The sequence below is a fragment of the Sylvia atricapilla genome, chromosome 15 (genome assembly GCF_009819655.1).
Source record: "Sylvia atricapilla isolate bSylAtr1 chromosome 15, bSylAtr1.pri, whole genome shotgun sequence".
In the NCBI taxonomy this organism is placed as follows: Eukaryota; Metazoa; Chordata; class Aves; order Passeriformes; family Sylviidae; genus Sylvia; species Sylvia atricapilla.
In genome coordinates this window covers 1880896-1906868 of record NC_089154.1, presented here as the reverse complement: position 1 = coordinate 1906868, position 25973 = coordinate 1880896, and the positions used below count along the sequence as shown (strand labels likewise).

At 44.0% G+C, this 25973-nt stretch overlaps 1 long non-coding RNA gene across 1 annotated transcript in view; it reads left to right on the top strand.

Annotated features, from left to right (window-relative positions):
- Window positions 1-9463: 9463 nt before the first annotated feature.
- LOC136367873 (uncharacterized) overlaps window positions 9464-25973 on the top strand; it is a 505302-nt gene continuing 488792 nt past the window's right edge. Inside the window, exon 1 of the long non-coding RNA XR_010744744.1 lies at window positions 9464-9495. This is a non-coding gene — a long non-coding RNA (uncharacterized lncRNA). The remainder of the gene's footprint in view (window positions 9496-25973) is intronic.

Sequence of the window (25973 nt, the reverse complement as noted above, 5' to 3'; positions counted from 1 at the left end):
AAACTCAGCTGTCCCTCACTTTGGGCTCGCTCAGGCAAAGGCTGTGGGGAGTGGCCCAGGGCTGTTCCCATCCCAGCCCTGGACGTGCCAAGGCTGTCACTGTAATTGCAGTGGCCCCCTGAAGTCACCTCGTTGACATGAAAGGAGGAGCTCATCAGCAGGAGGCTTCACTGGTGTGCAGTCTGGGATGTCCAGCTAGAAAGAATAAGGAGAGCCTGTGGTAGAAACTAGCCCTGGTGGAAATCCCCAGCAGAAGGAGCAGGAATGAGCAGGGGAAGTGCCTGGCAGCAGCCCTGGGTGGGCAGAGCAGCGCTGCAGACACAGACTGAATTGCACCAGCAGGCACTGGGCACACGGAGCCCCCCGTGCATCTCTGCAGCACCAGCAGTGGTCAGTGGGTGTGTGCTGGGAGGACAGACAATGAAAATAACCCACTGCACCTCAGCTGAGGGGGGTTCTGCATTTATAAATAAATTTATTAATAAGTTACCACAGTGGCTGAATGAAGCTAGCCTAGCCATAGCCTTCTGACAGACAAATAAACCACCGTGCACCTTTCTCAGAAGGCTACTCTCACAGTCACTTTCATAGAGAATAAAGGTACTTATCAGCATCACTCAAAAAGGAAGATACAGGTTTACATTTAGCATCCTGAAACCCCACTCATAGAAACATCCATTTATCAGCTACTTAATGGCCTCCTGCTTAAAGGGCAACTTCTTTTCTAATTTGATGGGTGGTTTCATATTGCCCAAGTCAGATTTTGGTTTCACTAAGCAGCCCCCTGTAAGTCAGGATTTTTGGTCCATGATACTCTGAGCTGTATTCAGTCACCAGTGAATATCAATGTTGAAGCTCTGTGCCAGCTCTGATTACTGTTCAGCCTGCTGGCTACAGCCTGCAGGGCACGTGGCAAGTGACCACTTTGGTGTCAGGCCAAGTCTGGCCTGGACAGGAATGTTTAAAGCTTCAATGCTCATAATAAAGCAATATAGCAGCTTATCAGTTACTACAAAATTAGCTTCGGAATTGCTGCTGGATGCAAATGCACACAGCATTGACATTTATTTTTCTACCAAGAAAGACTTAATTTTGTTTTTGAGAGTGACTAAGGTATTGGCATAGTGCTTTGTGTTTTTCAAATTGTCTCTATTTGAAAAATGAACTATCCCTCAAGGTAAATTAAATGAACCTTTTTCTTTGTTCTTTCAATCCTTCTGCTGGAAGCATAGTGCTGTTCAGCTGGAACTGCATGTAAGCCAGAGATAGACAGGTTGCTCCTTTGAGCATTGACAAGAAGCATATAGACAAAAAAACCAACCCTAGCAGGAATAAAACTGAACAATTCAGACTACCCTCATTGTCAGAAGAAGTGCAGGAACTTACTGTGCACATGAGGGGATAGGACTTGGTCAGACCACGTGAGGATGCACAGGAGTCACACAATTTCAGGAATGAAAAGAGAGAAGGGAATAAGTGGACTGGCAGAAAGGATTGTGGCAGGGAGACACAAACCCTAGAGGCCATTCCCACACCTGGCATCACCCCTTAGAAAAATTCTGTCTCCATTTAGATCCTTTCATCCTGCTTGCAGCATCACTTTCACTGAACATACCAGTGTTTCTGAGTTGCTTATTCCTCTCAGAATTTGCAAAGTCTGTGGAGCATTTCTCCACCAACACAAGACCTTCCTCCTGGCTTTATGTGCCTCGATAGTAAGAGTGCACAGCTCACAGAGGGTGTGCAGTTTCTCCACAGTTTTCCCCCAGCCCAGTCCCAGAAGAGTTGGAGTGGACTGACCCTGACATGCTCGTGCTCAGCCCTGGGACAGAAAGGCTGCTGCCTCACTTCTGCTCTGCAAACCCCCACCCTGTGCTCTTCTTCCACATGTTCTGCCTCTTTGGTCACATTTCCTACCTGCAAACACGTTTTCTGCTCGTTCCCTTTGGCACCCCTTTATCTGAGTGAGAGCACACACTCCTGTGCACACTGCTGTGTTTTCACACGTGCCTGTGTGTTTGTATTCCCCCTGCCAGTGTTTCCTTCCTGCTGCCCTGAAAAGCTGCAAACATTCCAATTTCTTCTGGCACACAGCAGTAGCTATGATTACATCCGTGCAAGTTTGGTGATAACAGCTGACACATCCATTTCTGATCACAACTTCTGTGGGCAGCCTGCCTCTCACTCTCTGGCTGGTAAGGAAAAAAGAAGGGTTCTTCACAAAAGATTAAACTGTGTCAGCTTGCACTCACCCAGGGAGATGCTGAGCTCTGAGACAGGTGAGCTTAGTGCTAGGATTGAAGTCACACAGTGTTAAGCTGAAAGTTGCAAACACATTTTTAGGTTTATTAGGATCAGGTAGTTACAAGACTCTTATAAATAAATTCCAGAAGTTCTGCTTACATAGTAAAATGATATAGTTAAACTGAAAATAGATTGAAGTGGCATAAAAAGTGGAAAAAAATTTTCTGTAATTACCCTCTGTCTTCACATAAATAGATGCTCACAGCATTTAGTACAGAAATGGTGCAAATCTGAAGAGCACCAAATACTTCAGATTTCTTCAGCTGGATGAATATTACAAATAACCTCTATGTTTTCTTATCAAAAGCAGCACTGTGATTAGAGGCAGGTCATTTGTGTTCTATGTATGAATGCTTTGCAGTGTACATGAATCTAACCCCAGCTTCAATTAAAAAAAAATAAATAAATGAACAAGTTAAAGAATCCTGGCATTTGGAAACTGATATTGAAAACTTAACAGCTGAATTGGACAGGGAGGGTGTGCTGTGACACTGAAACCCCAGTGCTGAAGGAATGGATGGATAGATTAAAGGAGATAACACAGATGATGGAGATTTCAAAGCCTACAGTTCTTCTGACATTGAAAAGGATTTCCCCTTGCACAGAAAGTTGCACTGCCAGGACTGCAAAAGGGAAGCTGTTCCCTGCCTACTCTGCATTTTAGCAGTGCTTAATTTAGCTTAGCTTCAGCCACTGGGCCTGAAAATCTCTCAGGCACTTGAGAGGTTCTCTAAGATCAAACATAGATTTTCATATCTATTTTCTTTAGAGTTTATTGAATAATATCATTAAAATCTATGATCAAAATCAGGCTTTACTGGCTGAGAATACTCACAATTTGCCAAGTGCCCTGGATTTACTGCCCATCATGACATCAGAATGCAGGGCAGTGACATCTTCCCCATCAGCAGGGAGCTCACACCTTGGCTGCAGGGGTTTGAGGGTCTGAGGCCAGCATGAAGCAGATTATCACAGGGACATCCCAGAGTTGCCCAGGTCTGGTCTAACAGGAGGGCTGAGGTCGTAGGAGGTCTGCCTCACCCCCAGGACCTTGCCTCTGCAAGTACACAGAGAGGCAAGAGAAACCTCTGTCCCTGTGAGGTGGGTCCAGGAATGGAGCAGCCAGAGCCAGCAAAGGAACAGATCCAGCATGGTGCCATCAGCTGGTTTGGACCACAGAACTCTCCTGTGCCCTTCAAACACCTCTTGCCCACCCAGTTTCCAGGGGAGCCCCTGTTTCCAGAGCTGTCTGCTGGGGTTGGCCTCCTGGGTTTTGTTCCAGCAGATACACTCCAGCCCTGTCCTTTCTGCAGGACCTCAGGTCATGCCAAAAGCTGTGCTGTGCATCTGTGGCGTGCCCCAAAACTCCTGGAGGAGTAAGAGCCCAGCCCAGAAGAGCCATTGTCATCTGCTGTGTCCACACAGCACAGCAGTTTTGTCCCCCCAGCCTTTAGCTGCACTTTAGCAGGGGCCCTACAGACTGAAAACAATTCCACTGAACTGCTGGAGCTCTTTCTGGGAAAGGAGCACTAGGGCTGTGAGAGGCAGGGTGAGAACTGCACAAACTGTGTCACAGAGAGCAGAGAGGGACCTGAGGTGTGGTGAGAGCAGTGTGAGAGGCAGCACACAGAGATCAGCTCTTCTGAAACCCTTCCAGCCCTGCTGGTTCCTGGGCAGTGTTTGAGTCAGGATTAAAGTAGCAGGGTACATGGACAAGTCTCACTGCATGACTTTTTGGCACACTGAGTTGGTTTGAATAGAATGGAGCTCAGTAATCAGTCCTGTTGTACCACTGTGCTGCTCAGAATCCTGGGCTCCATCCCCACAGAATTACAACAAACAGCTCTCACCCCTTCTTGGGGAGTCAACATTCAAACACAGATAACTCGTTTGAGGTGATTTTTTTTATCTTTTTTTTTTTTAGCTGTATCAGAATGCACTGGCACTGCCTAATCTTTTGCTGATTGAATTTAGTATTTGGCTTTTAAAATAAGGGCACGCTGAAGTTCTGAAATTCCAGGAGCACAAGCAGCAAGGGAAGTGATGCAAAGCAGCTTTGCTGTCTGCACCTGCTGGGCTCTGCTGCCATGCATCACTCCTGGGGAGCATGTGCAGGAACAAAAGCACCCAAGCACTGGGGAAAATTCTGTCTGCATCCTCACAGCTCTGCAGATTTGTGTAATTTGAGTTTTTTGTGAGTAGGAAAACACGTTTATGGTATGTTTGCAAACACGTGTGGATAATTTCCACGTGCTGCCTCTGAAGAGGCATGAAGGAGGTGAACATGGAAGGGCTGAACAACACCTGGTGGTTTCATATGAGATGTTGAAGTTGATGTTTCTTGCATAACAAATCTCCTGTAAGAAGCTGAATGAGGCCCTGAGATGCTTTGAGGCTTTAAATGAAACAAGGCTAAAACCATGCAGCATTAGCTTTATCATGTTAAAGGTGTTTTCTGTCTCTGCATACACTTATAGTTCTCCTCATTTTCACAAACACAACTTTGAACAACAGACGTGCTCCAGGAGTAGAGACAGTATAAATAATATTTTAAAAATTCTCTATACAGAAAAAAAAGGCAAGATTAGTTTTTACTTCCATCTAAAATTTACCTGGCTGTCTTCTAATTACTTTACAGGATATGAAGAGCCACAAAAGTTGCCACCTTTCAGAACCTGGAGATATGCAGAATGGGTGCACAACTTTGTGAAGCACAGAAGGAGCTGGGCTCGGGTGATGCTGTTCCCATCTCTGCTGCAGACCTGCAAAATAATAAACAGTTCAAAGGGGCCAGAATCTGTGGGGAGATTAAAGGCCAGGAGCAGTACATTCAGCTTGTGAAAAAGAGAACAAAGCTGCTTCCTATCACCTGTTGGATCTGGTAGTTTTACAGCTCTGTTTTCTGTACATTTTAGCTCACAAGAACAATTTAATAATTTATTCTGCATCTGATATCCAGATCTGGAGAGCTGATAAACAGCCTCTCTGTTTCAGAAGGAGCAGATTTCCCGGCACTGGAGGGCTGGATGTCCTTCAGACCAAGCACCCATCATTACAGAGGTTGATATTTAAAAATTGAGACACCAAGAATTTTCAGTCTAGATCAACACCCAACAGACTCCTTTGTTTGAATCTTTAATCTCACCATTAGGCACAAAAATCTATTCAAAAAATGTGGGCTTGGACATTCCACCGTTTTCCAATTTTAAATTATCTTTATAAATCACACAAAAAGTTAATCTCTGAGAGTAGCCTGACTTGCACCTCATCCTCTGCAGGTGACACTTGCACGGGTTTGTTCCATGCTACTCAATTAGCAATTTGTCTAATATCTTTCACTTACAAAATATCAAATATCAATTTAAAGAACACAAACTCTCTCCCTTGTCTGCGTCCTCAGTATCTGAAGTTGTGCTGATTTATTCTGGAGGAGGCAATGCCGTGTGGAGAGCAGGAGCACGGATGCAGGGTGTGGCATGGCTGGATGAGCCCAGCCTGCAGAGGCATGGGGGCATTAAAGTGTATTTTGTTCTTTTTTCCCTGCCAGGACATTCTCTTTGCTAAGCCAGGCCAGTGGATGACAGCCTGTAAACACAAAGTAATTGCTGACTTACATACTTACAGTCCAGGCACAGATTTATTTTTTTTTCTATGTTGTTCAGTCCAAATGAAGTAAATCTAAAGGAAGAAAGGAAGGCAGGAATATTCAGTTGCAATGGAAGCAGAGTTTCCTGCACCACTGTTCTTGCCCCAGGCATGGCTGGAACACATTCACTGGTGCCACAGAGTCTCTGCTGCACCCCCAGGTCACCACTTTTCATCCTCCACCCATCCCTGTCAGACATCACAGCAGAGTGACCCCCAGGGACCCAGAGAAAGGGGCCAGGAGAGGCTGGTGACACTGGGGCACAGATTTCTGTGTGCTTTTGGCTGCTGTCAGAGGACTCAGAGCTGCCCCAGCCTTAGGCTGAGCTCCCAGCCCAGCAGGGAGTGGTGGCTCCAGCTTCTCCCACCCACAGCACTCCGAGTGCCACAGCCCAGCACTGCTGGCAGCTGCCAGGCACAATTCAATCTCTTCTGCTAAAGCTAATCTCTTCAGAGCAGCATTTGTACGTAAATTAATGGAAGATCAGAATATAAAGATGTTCATTTTTGATTAGTTGCCCATTTACAGGAAATTCAGTTAAAACTGTTTAGTTTTATCATCACTAGACAAAATAAGCATGACAGGATATTTTAGCCTCTGGATTATGTAGATAACACACAGAAATGTCATTTACATTTTCATTCTTTTCACAGAGCAACAAACCCATGCTTGCAAGCAAATTAAAATTCAGAACTTAATTGGATTTTTATATTCTCTTTAAACAGGTAATATTGTTTTTCTTCTTTTTATTATTATATCTGAACACAGGATTTCGTTTTGAGAGTGTGCCACTGAAGGTGAGAGGCCCTCTGTGCTCAATGGTTCATTTAACACCATTAAAATCTACGTCTCTCCAACACATTTGAGGATTTAGATTGTTGAATGCCAGCATTTCAGTATTGTTAAACAACAGAAAGGCTGTGGAAAATGACTTTCTTGGGTGTATTCATGTATCTACTTATGTGTGTATATACAGCCACACAAACACATGCACATACATTATTTATCTGCTTGCATATGCACAAATACACTTACACACGTGTTTATATATATGTGCATATCAATGCAGACAAATGCAGACAAAATGTTCCAATAATTTATCTCTGCACACTCACAATTTGCCATAACTTGACAAGCGATTTGAGAAAAAAAACCCCAAACCACATATTTTGTTTGAGTATTTCTCAAAGCTGACTATGATATGACAACAATGGAAATGATTCACTTTTTTTTTTCTTTTCTTGTGCTTATCATGAGCTTTACCAAGGTGGTGCTTTCTGATCCTGTATATAAGACCTGATCTCTGGTGGTGAGAGTAAAGCCCAGCCTCTGCAAATGCAGATTGCAAAACCCTGGTCTCCCATATCCCACTGAGTAAGAAATATCTGTGAGAAAACTTCATATTTTCATTGAAGGAGATACTGAGAATGGGACTCTGGCAGGAAACAGCATTTTTAATTATGAGCAGAGGGAAAAGTCACCTTGATGAGGTCACCTCCAGATGATGGGGCCGCCTCTCACTGTCTGTGTTGGAGAGGAGCAGCAGTGCCAACAAATGTGCACTTCAGATCTCCCAGCTCAGTTCTGTCCTGGGGCACTGGAGGAAGGCTTCACTCCAGACAAGTCATTTGCTTTCAGGAAAATGTCTGAAATGATGAAGATGTCCAAAGATGAGAACACTTCTTGGCCAGCAGTTCTGGCTGCTCCCCTGAGTGCTCTTGGCACAGTGGGAGCCAGGGAGGCCATTCCTGTTGTGTCCCCAGGCAACATGCTCCTGCTTTATCCCAGGGTGACAAAAGACTTCTTGCAACTATTCATCATCCCACTCATGGAATGAGCCCTTTGTGACCCTGAGGAACCCGCTGGAGTGGAGGCATGATTCGAACATCCTCAGTGCAAAACTGATGCCTTGGGAAGGCTGACCTGAAACAGAGGCTGGACAGGGCTAGAGGATAAAGTAGGTATTTATTGAAAGGCCTTGAGGGTACACCTTGGGCAGGACAAGAGTCTGGCCAGGGCTACACCCAAGGTGGACCCAAAAGGGACACAAAATGCCCAACCAGTCACGAGGTTTCACACTTCTGTACGTTTTGGTCCATTTAAATATTGGGGTTAATTATCCAATTACAGGTTCGGGTTGTGAGCTCTCATCCTTCTTGTTTCTCTCTCCTGCCCACTGTTGTTTGTCCTTGGTGTCCAGCAGGAAAAGGATTTGTTTTGTCTCCTTACTCTGTGAAGAGCTGAGTGACACTGACTGTGAGCTCAGAACTGCACCCCTGGGCAGCACGGAGTCTGAAAACCACAAAAGCTGAAACATAAGGCATCAGAACAAACAGGCCCACACCAATCTCAGCCCTTCCTTTGCTCTGGTCACTTCTGGTCAGCACAAGTCAAACCTGAAAACCTCCCCAGTGCAGATCTGTGTGGGGTGAGGCAGGAGCAGAAAGGCATTGCTAACTGAGAGCCTAATTATAAAAGTGCCAGTACCTTTGGGAAATAACTGACCACAGATGTCAGCTCATCAACAGGGTTGGAGCGTTCTCGCTGAAGTATAAAATTCTCGGCATTAAAAACTCCTCACTTCACATTGTATCATTTTCAAGTGCATGACTTAAAGCTGATCATGCCAGACATCTTCCCATATCTTTTGTGTTTGCCCCTCTGAAACTGGTGATGCCAGTTTTAACACCTGCCACCAGCACATAGGTGTGTAAATTAAAAATGTGCTTCGGCTCCTCTGCACTGACCTTCCTCACAGATCATTGCTGCACTCACATCTACCCGAGGCAGAAGCTCCACACATCCACTGTAAGAAATGTGTGCACAAATATGCAACAAATCTCTTGCATCATTTGAAGATTTGCCCCATATTTTATAAGTTGCGTTTATTAAAGATTGAAACATGAGTAAGGACTCGGAATTACTTGTCAAAAATTAACCTTTTCCACACAAACAGAAGCCTAAGTAATAAAGGAATAAAGGAATAAAAGTCCCAGTTTGGTGGTGCTTCTTCTTCAGGATTTTGCCTGGCTAATTCTCTGCATTCCCTGGGAGCTCAGAATCAGACATAAGAGTCTGTCAAAAAGCCATTTTTTCCTTATTTCTGCCCAGAGTTAAAAAAAAAAAAAAAAATCATTAAATGAACACATAACAAGAAAATCTGCTCCCACTGGGATATCAAGTCTAGCTTTGTAGTCATCAAAGCTTTGTCTAATTCAAATTACTTTGGCATAACTGTCAAAATTTGCTCTTCCCTGCTGATTTAACTCAGATATGTGGCATTTTTCCCTTCTGATTATCCAGAGATGGGCCTGGCCAGCCTCACTCAGACGTGATTCCAGCACAGATCTGTGCAAAGTGGGGCAGGACCATGAACTGCTCTCCCATCCTCCCTGCCAGCCTCACACTCTGCTGGAACATCTGGAGAATATGGACATGAAAGAGTCCCACAGAGAAAGTAATTTTTCATTTGGAAAGGGTTTTCTAAGAATTCTTCACCCTCTCCCCCCCTCCTTTTTTTTTTTTTTTTTTTTTTTTTTTTTGTGGTTTGGTTTTTTTTGTTTTGTTTTGGTAGTTTTTTGTTGGTGGTTGTTGGGGGGGGGGGGTTTGTTTTGTTTTTTGTTTGGTTTTTTGTGTGTGTGAGTGTTTGTTTTTGTTTTAATTAAAAAAATTTTCTGATATAGTAATAAGTCAAAGTTCACTTTAAAGCACAACCTCCTGTGAAGCTAAAAAATAAAACACAGTTGGCGAGAGAACTTTTCATTTGTATCTCCAATGTGCCAGTTGGAAATCCCCAGTGACAACGCTGATCCATGTCATGATCAAAACCCTCAAAAGCAGTGATGGGGTTTGGGATTCAGAGGTCTGTTGAAATTAAATAGAAACTACAAATGTACTTCTTTTGCATTTGTAGTTTTCCTCGTGTAAGTTTGTTTTTGGTTTTTTGGGGTTTTTTTTAATAAAGGCTTTCTGAATATACCCAGTATCTGTTTCTCTGGCTGTGGTGTCAGCAGTTAAACCCAGCTCTTTTTGTTCTGTGCAAGTGACTGGAGTGACCTGCAGAGTGCTCAGCACCACCAAGACACATAATTCTATTAGAAAAAGGGATCACATCAGCTTTTGACCAGGCACTTTGGCTAATTGTATTAATAAGACTAAGTGCAATTCAAGTGCTCTCCAAAAGGAAGAGACATTTATCAGTAACCCTCTGTAGGGCTGGAGGATGGAGTTATTGCTGTTTTCCAGGTGACAGGGAGGGCTGCTAAGGGATTTATCCAAAGTCACAGCAGAATCTGTGGTTCTGGCCAGCCTCTCCTTGCTTTGCAGGGTCGGGGCAGCTCCTAACCCCAGTGCACAGGTAAATGTGGGGTCTGTAAGGAGCCAGTCAATCCTGCAGGGAGCTGCTACTGATCACTAAAATCCACGTCCCCAAACGATCCATGGAGCTGCAGAGTTGTGCAGAAAGCAGCTCGTCAGCAGAGAGGAGAATTCACTGTGAGGCTGCAGAGCCGAAACACTTCAAAATGCCAAGGCAGGAGGAGAGCCCACAGGCAGAGCTGCCTGTGCAGAGCTGGGCCATTCCATGGAGAACACAGCCCACACAGTTCTGCTGCTGCTGGGACTGCAAACACAGCCCAGGGCTCCTGCAGGTTTGACACCAGAGCACCTGGGGCCATCCCTGGGGGGATGCAGGTGTGGGTGGCTGAGTGCCCAGTGCTGCCCAGAAATGACGTGGGTTGTGATTCTGGACTCTCTGTCTCTTACACAGCATCTCTTAACCCCTGGCTACACCTGCTCTGGAATAAACTTCTGCAAAGCTCAGATACATGCATTTAAAAAAAACCCTCATATTTCTGAAGTCATCATCAATACTTGGGAGGAGTAAAAAACCCCATCTTTTCCCAATTTTAGAAAATTTTGTGGTGTTGAAATGGTTTTCTTCTTGAATATCTATTACTGACACTTAGGGGGAAAGCAGCAGCAGGAAAAGGGTGTCAAGAAATCCCAATTCAAGTCACGGGTCATAATCACTGGGAAACAGGAAGCTGGTGCTAACAGGAAAATACTGGGGAAATGTTCCTTACTTTCTTTCACTAGATACAAACTAATTGTATTTCATTAAATTTTATTTTAAAACAGATGTCAATGGATTGATCATAAATCTAACTCCTTGAAGACAGACAGGTTGAGTAAGGCTGGTTTAAAATCACGGAGTTTTTTTCATATGCCAGTGTATTAAAGGAGTTTATTCAGATGTGTGATTTTCTAGTTTTAAGGTTACTGTAGCAAGGAGTTTATGGCTGTCATATTACCCCTAGAGAAGCTCAATGTGGGTTAACACAGCCATATATTCTGGAGTCCCCCAAGTCTATGTATTTTGTGTACTCCTGCTTCCCTCCCGCCCCACATCCCAAACCAGAAAATCCTGCACAATACTCCCAACGATCCCCACACCTCTGGCTCTAACCCCCTCAGAAACGTGCTGCAGGAGACAGCAATGTTCCCTGCCCTCACAGGAGCGTGGCCAGCTCCATTAATGAGCCATTACAATGTGCCACCTGCCCGTGGCTGCTGCCAGGAGCTGTCGGTGGCCGGGCGCGCTGTGACCGCACAGCTCCGTGTGACACCTCCAGACTGAACCCGCTTCAAAACTTCCTGCCTGCTGAACGGATTAATTTGTAGCAAGATCTGAAAGCCATGGATTTTTCCATATCTTATCTCTGGCCTGAAATATAAGCTGGATATCTGTGATGGCTGGGGACGGGGAGCGGAGGTGGGACGTGCCCCGTGTGCGGCTGGTGCCCCTCCCGTTTGGTGAAGATTGCTGGTTTGCACCCATGCAAAGTAATACATACCCTAAATAAGCAGAAAAATGCCTACTGGGGAAAAAAGGAGGGGGGGGGGGGGAAGGGGGGCGCTTTTTATTTTGATTTGGGAAACTCTAAGAAGATTTGTAGTCTTCAATCTTTGGTTTACAAGACCCGTTTGTTCTTTGTCCTCCTCACTGCCCCACTCAACACCTCAGCACTGGCACCTCGCTGCAGGGACATCATCCTAGTCACAGCTGTCAAATCAGCCCCATTGGGGCCATACATTGTCCCCCCTGGGCCCCCCAGATGTAGCTTTGCTCAGGTCAGGTGGAGTTTTGAAGGAACACAGAAGGTCACCAGCAGCTTGCAGCAAATCTCCTGCTGATTCTGGGCCAAAAAACTATTGCTTCTCCCCAGAAGAAGTCCAGCTCTCTGGCAGGTTACCCAGCTTCTACCTCTTTCCTTAAACTGGATCTCAATAAAGTAGTCACATATCCACACTCTTTAGAAATGGAATGCATTTTGTGCTGGACCAACTCGAAAAGCTTTGTCAGGAAGCAGTGAGTGAACCCAAAATTAGGCTATGAAATACTCTGTATCCACATATTACAACACAAGAATGCACAGGTAACAGCAAATACACTCACAAGTGTTATAACAATAAATACAGCCTAAAGAGGAAGAAAGACTTTTTTTCTTTTTCTTTCTGGTCTCTGGACTTCTGAGACAGAGCCCTGCTTTGAACATGTTGGCTCAGAATTCATTAAGAATCAAGAGCCTACAATCTCAACATTTCTCCTCTTTCTTCTTGAAAACCCAATCACAAGTACTGCATGATTTTAAGGCACAAGAGATTCTGATTTTTCCAGTAATTCTGCTATCTAGTTGTGTTGCTTTAATTAGCTATCAGCAGCTCTTAATTTATTTCTAGTGTATTGTAGCCAGCTTTTTACATATCTCTCCCAACCTGTGAAAAAAAAATCTCAAAAATAGACCTAGAAAAATTAATCTTCCTGTTCCCTGTGCAGAGATATTAAAATGGTAATTGCATTCTTTATACCTCTAAAACCTGGTTCTACTTCTAGATACTTATCTGAAAGCCCAATGAAATTGTGTGATAGCAATTGTTGATGCTACTTACACATTACTGGAAGCTACTGAGATCTGATAGTAATCATGATATTGTAAAATCTTCACACAGTGAGGCCACAGTTCATCAGTGCCTTTGATTTTTATACTGAAGGGTGATTGCCTGGACAAATAAACTCCACTTCTTAATTCTTAGCATCATATTACCTTTACTTATTATAGCACAAGAAAAAAATATCTTGTCATTTCAAAGGTCTATACTCAGCTGGCAACCAGCAATTTCTTGAAACCCCAAACCTTAAGCACAGACTGCTTCCCCGTAAGCACGTGGGCCATGTGGTCAGATCCCACTTTGCTCCTCACTGGGATTCAGTTCCCACAGAAATCCCTCCAGCTCAAAAGCCCACAGACTGCCAGGAAAGATCAGACCCATTTTGGGACTCTGATTTCAGCCTTATCTTTTGGGGTTTCTCAGAGGAGTTCTGTGATGTGGGGTCTGGCAAAACCAGACTCTCCTGAGTGCTTGGATGTGTCACCCCCCACACCAAACCCTCCTCCAACAGGAAGGGTGGTGGGCTTTTGCCCTTTGATATCCAGTTATCTGAAGATTTTTTCCACAGACCTGTGCCAAGGAAAGCTAAGCAACAATTATCAACAGTTTGGCTGAAAATACCTTCCTTACTCGTGACCCAGCCAGGCTCTCCAGCAAATGGAGATCTTTTGGAAATTCAGTATTTTTATTCCAGATAGAGGGGTATCAAAAAAAGAAAGAAGTGAACAGGTTACACTCTTAAAAACTCCTCTAGTACTTGGATTTATTTCAGTATTGTTTGACAACTTCTCACAATAAGCAGTTCGAAATGGCCTAAAGTAATTGCGATAGAAACCCTATTAAGAGACCCTGATGAGGGAAACTATTAAAACTGTATATAGAGTTTGCTCTGATGAATCTCCCTACTTCACTTTTGCAGCAAATAATATAGTTCCACATTGTTTTTTCCTTTCACCAGAAGTGTGAATTATAGTCCTATAAATTCACCCTTACTGTCAATTAAATTGAATAAACATTGTGTGAGTGAATTAGGAAGAGATACACAGCAATTCAATACCAGGGTTAGTTATGGAGAAGACTTTTTAATGAACATAAATTGATATAATTAAAATAAATTTGCTTTTATGTTCCTGAAGTAGATGCCCTGCAAAACAAACACAGGGCCAAAGCTACCATCTTTCCTCAGATTATTAAATGGGAGCTTCCAGCTCTCTGGGTTTTCAGAACTTTCTAAGGCTGGAAGATGCAGCCTACTTTGTTAAAGGAATGCAACAGAGGAGATAGAACTTCAGCTTCTTGTTAAATTTAGTTTTTCTCCCTAGCATCACCTTCTTTTTACAGAAGGAAATAAGTAAATAAAAAAGCCTTTCAACGTTATTCTTTGTAGGCTGGCAGTAACCAGTCGCTTCTCTGAATTCTCATTTTTGCAAGTTGTGATGCAGTCATACGTCAAGATCACATTCAAAATCAGCGTGCAAGGTGAGGAAAGCATTTTTACTGCTGCAAAAAATCTCCCTCTCCCTCTTCTTTGTGTCCCTGGAATAACAGCAGCAGGCTCACCATCATTTTTGACTGTGTAAGGAGAGATGAATCGTGTGGACCAATCTCCCACCTGACAGCACAACATGCTTTTCCTCTCCTTCTCCTGGCCTTGCCTCCATCCCCAAACTAAAGCCCCGTTGTCTTTGTCAGACATATTCACCTTCCATTTCAGGAGTTTTCACTCACATGGCAAAAATATTCTGAGAGAGAGGATTTTTTGGTGTGCGCAACAGCATCATTGACAATTAGTGCCTTTGGCATCCCCTCTAGAGAGAGGAACTTCACTCTGTGGATAAACAGAGAGCTTAGGTTTCCAGGGCTGTCAGCCCTTAACAAACAATAAATGCATGCCCCAGTGTAGAAGGGAATACAAATCAGAACAGCAACTTGAAGGCTCTTTCTTAATAACACAAAGCGTGTTTATCTCCAAGAAAAGAAGGCCCAGCAGCTAGCAAACACCACGAAATTCCCACACAACATGCCATTGTCTGTGGCTCTCAGAAAGGTAAAACATGCTTCAATAGATGTTACTGTTCTTAACACCAGAGGCCTGCATGCTTAGAGAAAAGCAGTCACAGCACACTGCTTCTCCCGAGGCACTACAAACTATTGTTCCTTATAATTGCAGGCATAAGATTTAAAAACCTTTTCATTGCCTTGATGAGTTGGCTTGCAAACTGGCAGCACACCAACCACTGGCTTAGGCTGTGTGACACCATATGGCCAGTCCTTAAATCCCAAAGCACATGTCCCTCCACCCTCAGAGCATGATGCCTTTGATAAAGGCAGATCCTTGGGAAGCCTGATTCCATGATTTACAGAATGCTTTTAGGGTGAGGCAGTTCAGCTCCTTCCAGGGAATAAATTTTTTCCCTTCTCCCCCCTCCCCTCTTCTCTCCTCTGATTTTTCAAGGTTATTATCTCAATGCTTTTTCCTTGGTACCAATTCCTCTGAACTTGAGTTCACAATGACTCACAGCAGGGAGGCACAGAGAGAGCTACCACCAGAAGCTTTCTCCCTGGAGGAGCTTCACAATGCTGCCAATTATGTAGCAACTTGAAACGCTGGCTTAATGGCATTCATCTCAAACATGCCTTCCTCTCATTTGCTCACCCCAGGGACCCCAGGCACGGAGATGGATCCCCCCTGCCCACTGCAGAGGAGTGTGCAGGGCTGACAGCCTCTGGACGGCAGCTGGGACTCCCAGCACTGGTGTCTGCAGGGTTGAACTGGTGGGCTCCAAGCCTCAGGACAGCCCAGTGTTCACCCACCAGTGAAAGGCCGTAGGAAAATCCAGCCCATCTTCGTGAGGTGTTAAATTTGGGAATGTTTTCCTCAGTCACACTCATCCCACAATGTCCAAATTCAGAGGTGCAATAAAGTGGAGAGGACACTACAGAGGCTTTGGCTGTGCTGCAATGTGGACTAAAAGCTTGTTTTCTGAAGCTTGGTAGAGGGATCTTGTTGTTAGAAACAAGCCCTCCTTAGCAGAGGATCCCTCCTGTTGCAGTTTGAGGTTGGCCATCCCTCCTTGCACTCCCACACAGGACAGCACAGACACTCAGGACAGACAACCAGAAAACACTGGAAGGAAATCCACTCCCCAGCCTCACTGGTGGTGACAGCAGCACAGCCCATCCTGCCTCCAGGAGGCTGCAGCTTGAACCAGAGCAGGCTGACAACAGACACAGGGCCATTACATGGGACTGCAAGTCCTCCAACTGACCCACCAGTCATTTAAATCTATCTATTGTTCCTTCTGAAGTTCTCTCTCCCAGAAGCCACGGCAGGTGAAATCCAATACCATGCACTGAGTCACAAACAGCTATTCATTTCAAGAAATCTTTCACCTGAATCGTTTGTTAGAAGCTTCTAAGGAAAACACTGGGTAATAGAAAGTGTAGGTGAAATGACAAGTTGAACGGATTGCACGCAATAAACAAAGCACCTGGGGCTTCAGCGTGCCACAGCTTTGTTTGGATGAACAGGATAATGATGTAGGCCTAGCAGTGGTCCAAGATTACAGGCTACTACTCAGTTCTTCTATTAAATTCACCATGTGATGCTCAGCCTTGACTCTCAGCTTCTTTTTCCCTTGACACATTTGCTCCTGTGTTATTCATTTGCAAGAGAAGGACCTCAGAAGGTCTGTCTGCCTCCAGACATTCTCTGCCTCTATTCTGGCCCTGCTACCAGAATCCCTTGATGGCATATCTAGTAATTCTCTTAACATGTAAACCACTGTTAACTAACAGCAGTTATAAGAATAGAAATAATTTTGCATTGTACAATCTCGTGGCCCATAAAACACACTTTGCTGCAGTTCAGACATTAGTCACATGAAGTCCAAGATCATAATGGTGACATTCAACCCTTGATGAGCAGACACAGGGTGCTGGTTGACTGCCTACAGCAAAAATTGTTGTTTACAAGGTACTGGAGAGATGGCAGCTCTGCACTATTAAAAACAGATTAAATTAATTGAATTCAAACAACCAGCCACAAGAACAGAAAGGAGAACAGTATGAAGCTGCCTTTACAGTTAGCATTTACAGCCAAATCCCCCTCATGACACACACACACAGATGGGGCAGGTCCTTCCCTGGCTTTCTCTGTAACCTTCATGGGAGGAGACGAGTGGAAGTGTAGGAAATCGGGATCTTTTCTCTCCTACCCTCACCCATTTTAGCAACCTAAGAATAGCCCAGATTAGTTTCACCACTTTCCAGCCTGGATTGCTGCCCTCAGGGATAAATACCTGCAGAATGTGTCAGGCATCTTCCCAGGCTGACAGGGGAAAGGTGAGCTGCTCCATGAACACCACGCATCCAGGAGCTCTGACACAGGTGAGGGCTGAGGGAATATGAATCAAGCCTAGGAAGGGTACAGCAGTTTGGCAAAACTCCAAGACTAAACATAATGATATTGAAAAACCTATACCATATTGAAAAACCTATTCCAAAACGGCATAAAAAAAAAATCAACCCAAAAACCCCCCAAGAAATCAAAAAAAAAAACACCAAAAAACCCCTCCCCCCCCCAAAAAAAAAAAAAAAAAAACCAAAAAAAAAAAAAAAAAAAAAAAAAAACCTGCCTGGTGGAGGAAGGGAGGAAGTCCAGGTCTTATTGTGGAACTTTCTCCTTCATGCCACAGATTCTCTTTTTCTTCAGTATGATGTGATCACACAACAGTATGAAGTGAAGCTTTCTGCAAAACAGCAGGAATTTCAAGCCTGGCTGCATGGCAGAGTAGAGGAGCACGTGCCCTGGCACAGCACTAGCAGCAGTCTATCAGCAGCCGGCAGCTGGATTAGGCAGAAACCAAATGACCAGAGCTGGAGAAAGGATATACTGCCTTCCCCCAGGGCCTGTTTAAAGGGCTTCAGAGCACAAGGGATGAGCACAGCCACCAGCTGCTGAGCTGTGCCCTGTCCTGGGCCAGCTTCAGGGATCTCCTTCAGCCCTCAGATTACTGCTCCACTGTCCTGTCCTGCTGCTGTGCAGAAGGAGAAAGGTTCATTAGGAATTTCTGCCTTCCCTCTGTCAGACTCTTCTTGAAACTACTACAGCCCTGAGCTGGCCTGACACTGCTCACGTCTCTTCTGCTCAGCATAATCCCTCAGCTAATTGCTGTATGGGAGAGGCACCTCTTCCCAGGCATGAGGCAGTGCTTGGAACATGAATATTTCATAAATGAATACAGACTTTTCAAAAATTATTAACACATTTCTGCAACCCGTGTTCAAGGATTGCTGTAAAATAAGGCAGAGCTGTGCTTTCAGGGTCTCACTTTCCACTCTCAGACTCATCCTGACAGTATTAAAACATGCAGCTACAGGCTGATTATGCAGTATTAATACAACAGATCTCAAGGATATTTATCGACTGCTGCTGCTAAGAAGCATTTTGAAATGCTTCCTTGACTCCCATTAGATCCTACACGAAGGTAACATTTCCCGGGAGTTTATTTGTATTTCAGAGAAGAACACACTGACCATGTTCACCCTTTCCAATATTTCTTCCAGACACAAGGGATTATTTACCCACGCTTGCATGCAAATATCTCATCTAATTCATTTTGTTCTTTTATAATGCTGGTTAAATAAAGCTTTTCAGGGAAACAGAGTCTGTTTCAATTTATCTTAGTTGAAACTGGGACTATAAATCTCTTCAGTTTCCTTTATTGATCTTAGACAAAATTACAAATATAAATTACAGCTGCTGCAAATTAAATGTTCTAATGACTGTGTTTGAAAGCAAATGCAATGGCGTCAATAGCACATTAGATAAGACACTGTGAGAATAGCATAGAGCTACCATTCCCTGCTGAAAGCAAAAGGATTTCTGTGGAAACTCACAGCCACGGGTTCCCTTCTCCCACAGCCATGTTTTTCTATCCCTGATTAATTGATAAAATAAGCTACATCAGATCTACAGGCCTTGCAGGTGGCTTGATGCAGCCATCAAGAAAAGTCATCAATAGGTTTGATAGACACCATCATTTCAGAGCTGACAGCCCACAGGGGGTCGTTCCTGAAAGGCTTTCTCCTACAGAAAATGGCAGGCTTGGGCTGCAGTTGTATTGAGACCCAGAAAGCTTGTCCACTGGACCAAGACAAGAATCCAATACTGGCATGTGGTGCTGAATCACTGCATTCAAAGAGGCAACACATTTCCCATACAGCCCATGCTGCAGGAGATAAACGTATCTCCAGCTCAGCTGTCCCACCAGCTCCCTTCACTCCTTATCTCACTGAAAGCACTAGTCACAAGGTTATGCTTTACAAGGGCAAATATCAAGTGATGCTGCTGCAGGTGTGATATATTTCTCCTGAAGAAGCTCCTGTTTCACAAAGCAGCATAATCATCAGTTTTCTACACCACTGACATTTAGACCCCTAAGCACAAAGGTATCTGTTTACCAGGTCATGAAATTGCAAGTATAATATCAGTGGCTGTGCTGTGCTTGGCAAAACCATAAAACATTTCATTTTGCTGCCTAGTGAGCTTTCAAAAGCCCCCACACTGGAGAGGAGACATCATTTGTGTTGCCATCAAAGTATTTCAAAACACCTACTTTTCTGTCTGTGATCTGTGGACGTGCATTTTTCCTTCACTCCGCTTCTGCCACTCCTTTCTCATACAGCCAGCGCTGCAAATATCCAAGAAAACTGATTCCTTTTATGCTTTCTTAAGTTTTATGTGATCACAAAGCCTCTCTGAATAAGCATAACCATGTGTAGTCAAGGTATTAACATTCCTACAAATTTTGTGAAAAAGGCACCTTGGTAAGTAGACAAATGAGCTCTCCATTTATGCAGAGATAAATGCAGGACACGGGCTCTGGAAATCCTGTTGTCTTTGCAGCTCACAGAACTAATTGCTTCTAAGCAGAATTGGGCTGGTTTGATAGACACCGTGGATTCAGGGACTCAGAGCCATTAAAATGTTGCTACTGAAATCCTACTTGGAAACCCACCATGAACAGCCAAAAGTGCTTGACTGTGAAATCACAAAGACTTTGCACTCTGGACCAAGCAGGAATTGAATAGTGGCACGAAGTGCTGGTCAGAAGGGCAGGTCTGACAGATCCTCCCAGCCTGGGAGCTGTTCCACAGATGGAACTTCTCCTCTGTGCTTAAAACAGGCAGTAGACCCTGATTCTGTCTTCCCTCATAGTGCAACCTAGCAAGCAAAATGACAGCTGGAGCAGCAATCTTTGTCTCCTGCTTGTTCTCTGGTGTCAGCCAATGTGCTGCTGAGCAGAAACCTCCACAGATACCTGCTATCAGTGGCATCTCTGCGTTTTTGGAGGAAGACATTGGATTTTTAGGTTTTTTTCTTAAAATAAAAGCATTCAGAAAAGCTTTCCATATCATTGCAATGATTCAGGTACCACCTTCTGTTTTAATGGTGAAATTAGTGGACATCCCAATCATGTTCCAGATTTCTTGTCTTGCCTGGCAGATCTTCATCTCCAAGAGGGAAGCACAGGAGCTCCTCTTGAGGGCCTCTGGTCTAGGGAGAGCATTTATGTAAATTAGAATTAACCTCTGATATTACTTTTTGTTCTTTGCTGAATATCAGTTTGTGGAATTTTATTCATGATTTACTCTGACCTTTAGCTGCGGTTGATATTTTCTTATACTAAAACTTGACACTTCATAAAGGAAAACTCAAGAAAACTTCAGCCAGCAATCTAAACATCCACAGGAAGGCAGATCTCCCTGTTATCAGGGAACTGATAAAAACCCTCCCCTTGCTGACAGACTGGGAAGATCCTACTTCAACCTCAAGCTGCCCAAAGCAGGATCTTCTGCCTTAACATCACTGTTTATGCTTATTCTCCCTCCAAATGCCCAGGGCTTTGGGTAGCAGTGCCGTATATACCTGCCTCCGGGGAGATTCTTCTCCTCCCCATTAACATGAGTGAGCCCAAGCCACTCTGCAATGTGCATTCATGCATGTACAAATTCCAGATGTATCTTCCCCAGGAACATCCTGCAAAAATCTCTTTGCTGGATGCAAAAGTTCAGCTGAGAGAATTACCCACATCGGGCAGTAAATGCTGTAATCTCAGTGTTCAACGGCGAGGAGACAATTACAACGATGAGGTTAGATACATTTCACAATTCCTACAAGCTGCAAGGATTGAAATGTTTGCCTTCAGAATTAGAACTGGGCAGCCCAGGGTCTGGGTAATAGTGAACCAGCGTGGAAAGAACTTGGCATCCCCGGCCCCTCACCTGTTATTTGCAGAAGGTAAAAGCACACCCTTTTTTTTCAAGACTCTCATGGAATTTGCCCACAAAAGGAACATGAGAATGTCTTTGATTGTATTTAAATATTTCAGAGAGGTGACCAGGCTGTGGAAGTTTAATTACCTTAAGCCATGAGAGGGCAGAGAATTGAGGGCAGTGACAAAGAGAAGGAAAAGGAGAAAAATGAACTTTTTTCCAGGACAACGGAATGTTACTATTTATGAACCTGCAAGAGAATTAGAGCTGAAATAATTCGACAGAAAAAGAGATTTTAATTAATGATGGTAATTCTTACGAAAGGAACCAGATTGCCAGCTCTGGAAACTGCCAGTTCATTTTATCCACAATGTCCATACAACCTCGGTGAGACTATTTCAAAGATCCCCAGCACAGGACATTATCCTGAGCTGAGAAGTTCAGTTTCTGACTGCTCATACATCTTGTCTTTTGCTGCAGCTGAACGTTGCAACGTGAATAGTTGTTCACTAAATCAATCCCACGGTACAAGCAGATCCTTTGACATGGGCCAATTGATCTCTAACAGCTTGAATCAGATTACAGCAGTGACCAAGAATCACAAAGCCTATTGAAATACACGTAAAGCCACTTAGGTTCAAATGGCTGCTGCATCCAGGGTCTCAGCCTGAGGAATTCACTGCAAATGGATCACCAGCTTCCTCCAGTACCTAAGTAACCCTTAAAAAAACCCCAGACCACGGCAACAAGAACCAAAGGAGAGAAAAAAAGTAACTTTTCATTCAGATCATGCCATTTCAGTTAACTTCTGATCATTCTGTTTGGATACATCAGTCCCTTCATCCCAGTGCTGATGGGTGCCGTAGCTGTGGGAGACAGCTGACATCACATTTTGCAGAGAGCAGCAGCTGCAGAGTTTGTTTCCAAACCAGAAGGTGAGGATGAAGCTGGGTTGTTTTTTTTTTTTTTTTTTAGTAATTGATGATAAAATCCTGGAATAATGAAACATTAGCAGAAGCTTTTCACCATCTACATTTGCATCCGATTCTCCATGCTTTTGCAGCTGGGTGGAGAATTTATTCCACCTCCCAGATGTGCAGAGCAGACTAACACATTTGGGGTTCCAGTTCCCTGGTAGAAGGACAAGTAGCCTGGCTTGTCCCTGAGATTTGATTTCTAGTCCCCACTGGCTGCCTCAAGCTAAACACCTTGCTGGTTCTCATCACACCCCATGGCAAAGACAGCAAGGGTTTTCACTACTTGAGCCTAATATGAAATAGATTAAATCACATGTATCAAATTCGCTTTAACATGAGTGTTTCTATTACCTGGGTCAGAGAGTCTGTGCAGTGGCTCTTCAAAACCTGCTGTTATTAATTCAGCAATTACAGCTTTATGGTGGCAGGAAATCCTCCGTGTTTGAGCTGGGACTGGAAAGCTGTAATTCTGAATGGGACATGACATGAATTACTGGATTGCTGTAATTTTTCAGCTTTTCATGCATTTTCACTGCATATATTAAAAATACAGCAAGTAATTCACTTTTAATTATGCAAATTCAAAGACAGAGAGACAAGAGATGGATGAGTTTTTAAATGCCTGCTCTGCCTGGCCTCCTGGGGTTAGCACAGAAAATCCAGCAGCTAATCAGGTAACCTGGCCCACCATGCTTCTGCTTGCTTGAGTGTACAAAAATTACCTCCTTTTAGTATTCTGCACCATCACAAGAGCACAGAGCACAGGAAATAAATTGCCAGACAGAGGGAAAGCTGGGCAAAGGCAAACCTTCCCAACCTGCCTTCCCCCTTCCCTTAGGTGTCTAAGGACAGCTGATACACAGCTGCCCTCACATCTGACCTCCCAGAAAACCTCAGAGGCTTTCAGCATGCTTTCTGATTTGGCCATTCTCATCCTCAGCCACTATTCCTCAATAAAAGGAAAAATTTGCCCAATACAGATATTAAAAAGAACTTTTAACTAGAATATTCAAACCAGGTCCATAGTGTGCATCGGCTTCCACATTCTGCAGCTCTCTCCTTGGCTTCTTTTCTGTTTCTTAGCAAAATCTCTGGCTGCAGCCAGCTTTTATACACATGAGTCCATGCACAGGTCTGAGAGGCTGTTACACTGGTCTCAAAGATGTTGCTAAACTGCGAGATAGCAAGTGCAAGTAATGATGTCTTGTTAAAAGTCTAGTAGCTGTATCTAATAGCTAAAGTGTTCAGTGTGGTAATTACAGAGGCGAGAGACTGCTGAACATGTGCAAAAAAGGAAATAATTGGAGTAGCAGTAATGCAAAAAGCGTCTCCGAGCCTGGAGCAATTGTTATTTTGCCCTCCTACTGATGTGCTACTTACCGAGGATACAGTGGTTAGAACCCAGCTCTCTTTAATGAATGCTAAGTTCAGGTGTTTTCCATCCAGAAACCCCAAGGCTTCACATCCAGTACATGCACAGAGATAAAATTACTCAAGCACCTTCTTGCCTTGCCCTGAACGATTAGATCTGCCTCTTTTCCCTGGGAGGACTTTCATGCAAGCACATTTGCATTGCAAATCTCCAGCATCCTACTGAAACGGGGGTGCTAAAAGAAGGTGCTCACAAGACACTGCCTGTGCTGAGTCCTTCACATTAATATTTACAAACCAGGTGGAAACTTTTCATTTTCTCTAATCTCATCATCCTGCTTTCCACACCCAGAGATCTCACTGCTAGTTTCTCTATTGCTTCTTTACAGGTGAATCCTTGCAGCTTCTTCAGCAGCTATTCCATTGCTGAATCCTTTCAGTACTTGTCTGAGTGCCTATTACATGGAGTTTCAAGAGCAGAAATACTCCTGAAGGGGAGTGGGTGGTTCAAGTGGTTTTTTCTGTCATGTCCTTGGCGTTGTTATTACAAAACTCACTCAGATATGGTATCTGCCCTGCAGCCCTGGAATTCTGCCTCATTCTCAAGCCTTTTGAAACCCATCTCTCCGTTTTGGCATACCTGCTGATCACAGCCTTCATAAATCTGAGCAGAACTGAGCATTACCTTCACCTCACAGCTTCTATAGAAACCTTAGTCATGCATTAGTCACTCGCGGTCTCAGCCACTGCTACTACTTCTAAAATTGTGTTAAACTGCTGCTCTTCACCGAGTGTGGCACAGAATTAGCTCACTTACCTGTTTGTGGGCTCCACTTGGACAAGGATGTGTTTTGTTGGCAGGGGAAAGTCACCATTTCAGTCACTCACCAACACCTAATCCCAGCCTGTCCCTGATTCAGAGCCATGGGGACTTCTCCCTCAGCCTCACCCTGGAGCACTTGTGGCCAGTGGGACAAAACCTCTGAACTGTGTCTGTGAACTCACCATCAAAGCAGTCTCAGTCCAGGGAGCTGAAGATCTGAAACACTGCAGTGGGAAAAGCAGTTCTGGCTGGCTGTGAACAGAAGAGTTTGAACTCCCCTGCCTCCCAGCCCTGCTGAAGGGAAACCTGATTCTTATTTATAATCAGGAGGAAATGAAGACCACAAAATGAGACGATGACAGCATCATTAAGGATTTATTTTAAACTACAGAACAAAGCAGAAACAATATCTTGGCTTGATGGAGATTAAAGACTTGTGAGGATTCTCCCATTCTTGTCTGATCTCACCATTATGTAGCGATGGTTCTCATAACTTTTAATTTTAATTCTGCAGTACATGTCTGCTGCCAGTTCCACCAACCAAAGAGTGTACAAAGATCAGCTTGTAATGAGAGCCAGTTTAACCCCACTTACTTTCTTCATGTCAGTGGTGTCATGGAGATCACTTTATAAACTTGCATGTTAAGTAAAGCAGTTAATTGTGCTGCTGTACCGGGTTTAGACATTAAAGGCAGAAATAATAGCAGGTATAAAGAAAAGGCTTACAATGGGAGTCCTGTTTGCAGAAAAGGGGTTAGTGTGAGTTAATGTTAGCTTGCAAATAGAAAGCGTGGCTAATATTTGGTTAAAAGATAAGATTAGAGTGTTTGCTATTGATTTGAATGACATACCTGTGATAGGAAATAAACATTTTGATGAAAAGAAGTGACAGAAACACCAAGGCTGACCCTCTGTGTAAAGTGAGGTTCTCCTGAGCAAATAGGGCTATCAGACTGGAAATATCCCTTTCTGTGCTTGTCCCAGATGGATTCTCAGACAGTTTGGGGAGACCAAACAGGCACTTCAGGATGCATTTCCTCTCCAGCAGAGGAGAAGGGCTTGGCTCCAGCCTGGGTATCTACACCCAAACACTCAGCTGGGGGAGAGGGGATGGCCCCACACATCCACACGGAGCCAGGGTTTGACTGAAACCACAGCATCCAGGTCAATAGAAGTACTGGAGGAATTTATGGGTACAATGGAGCATAGAGCAGTTTTGCAGAGGGCTGGAGGGGTCTCCTGCTCATTTCTGGGGAGAAAACAACAACAACAAAAAAAAAACCACCAAGAAACCACCCAAACAAGCAACAAAAACAAAGCAAAAAGCATTGTGAGCCCATTTTCATCTTAAGGCACCCGAATTCCTTTCCTCAATACCTGCTTAGAGCAAGAAGGAGTGTGGGTTGGCAGGCAAAGATTAGAGACTTTCAACTCACAATTCATTTCTCAGCAATTATGCTCTTTCCCTTCCCCAGGACGGACTGTAAAATGACTGTATTGTCCTGAAAGACTAAGCCAAGGAAACAGAAAGGTAAGTAAATGCTTTCTACATGTCTGTTGCCATTTCATTATAAACCCTATTGAACAAAAATGAAAGGTATCCACAGGTACAAAACCAGTT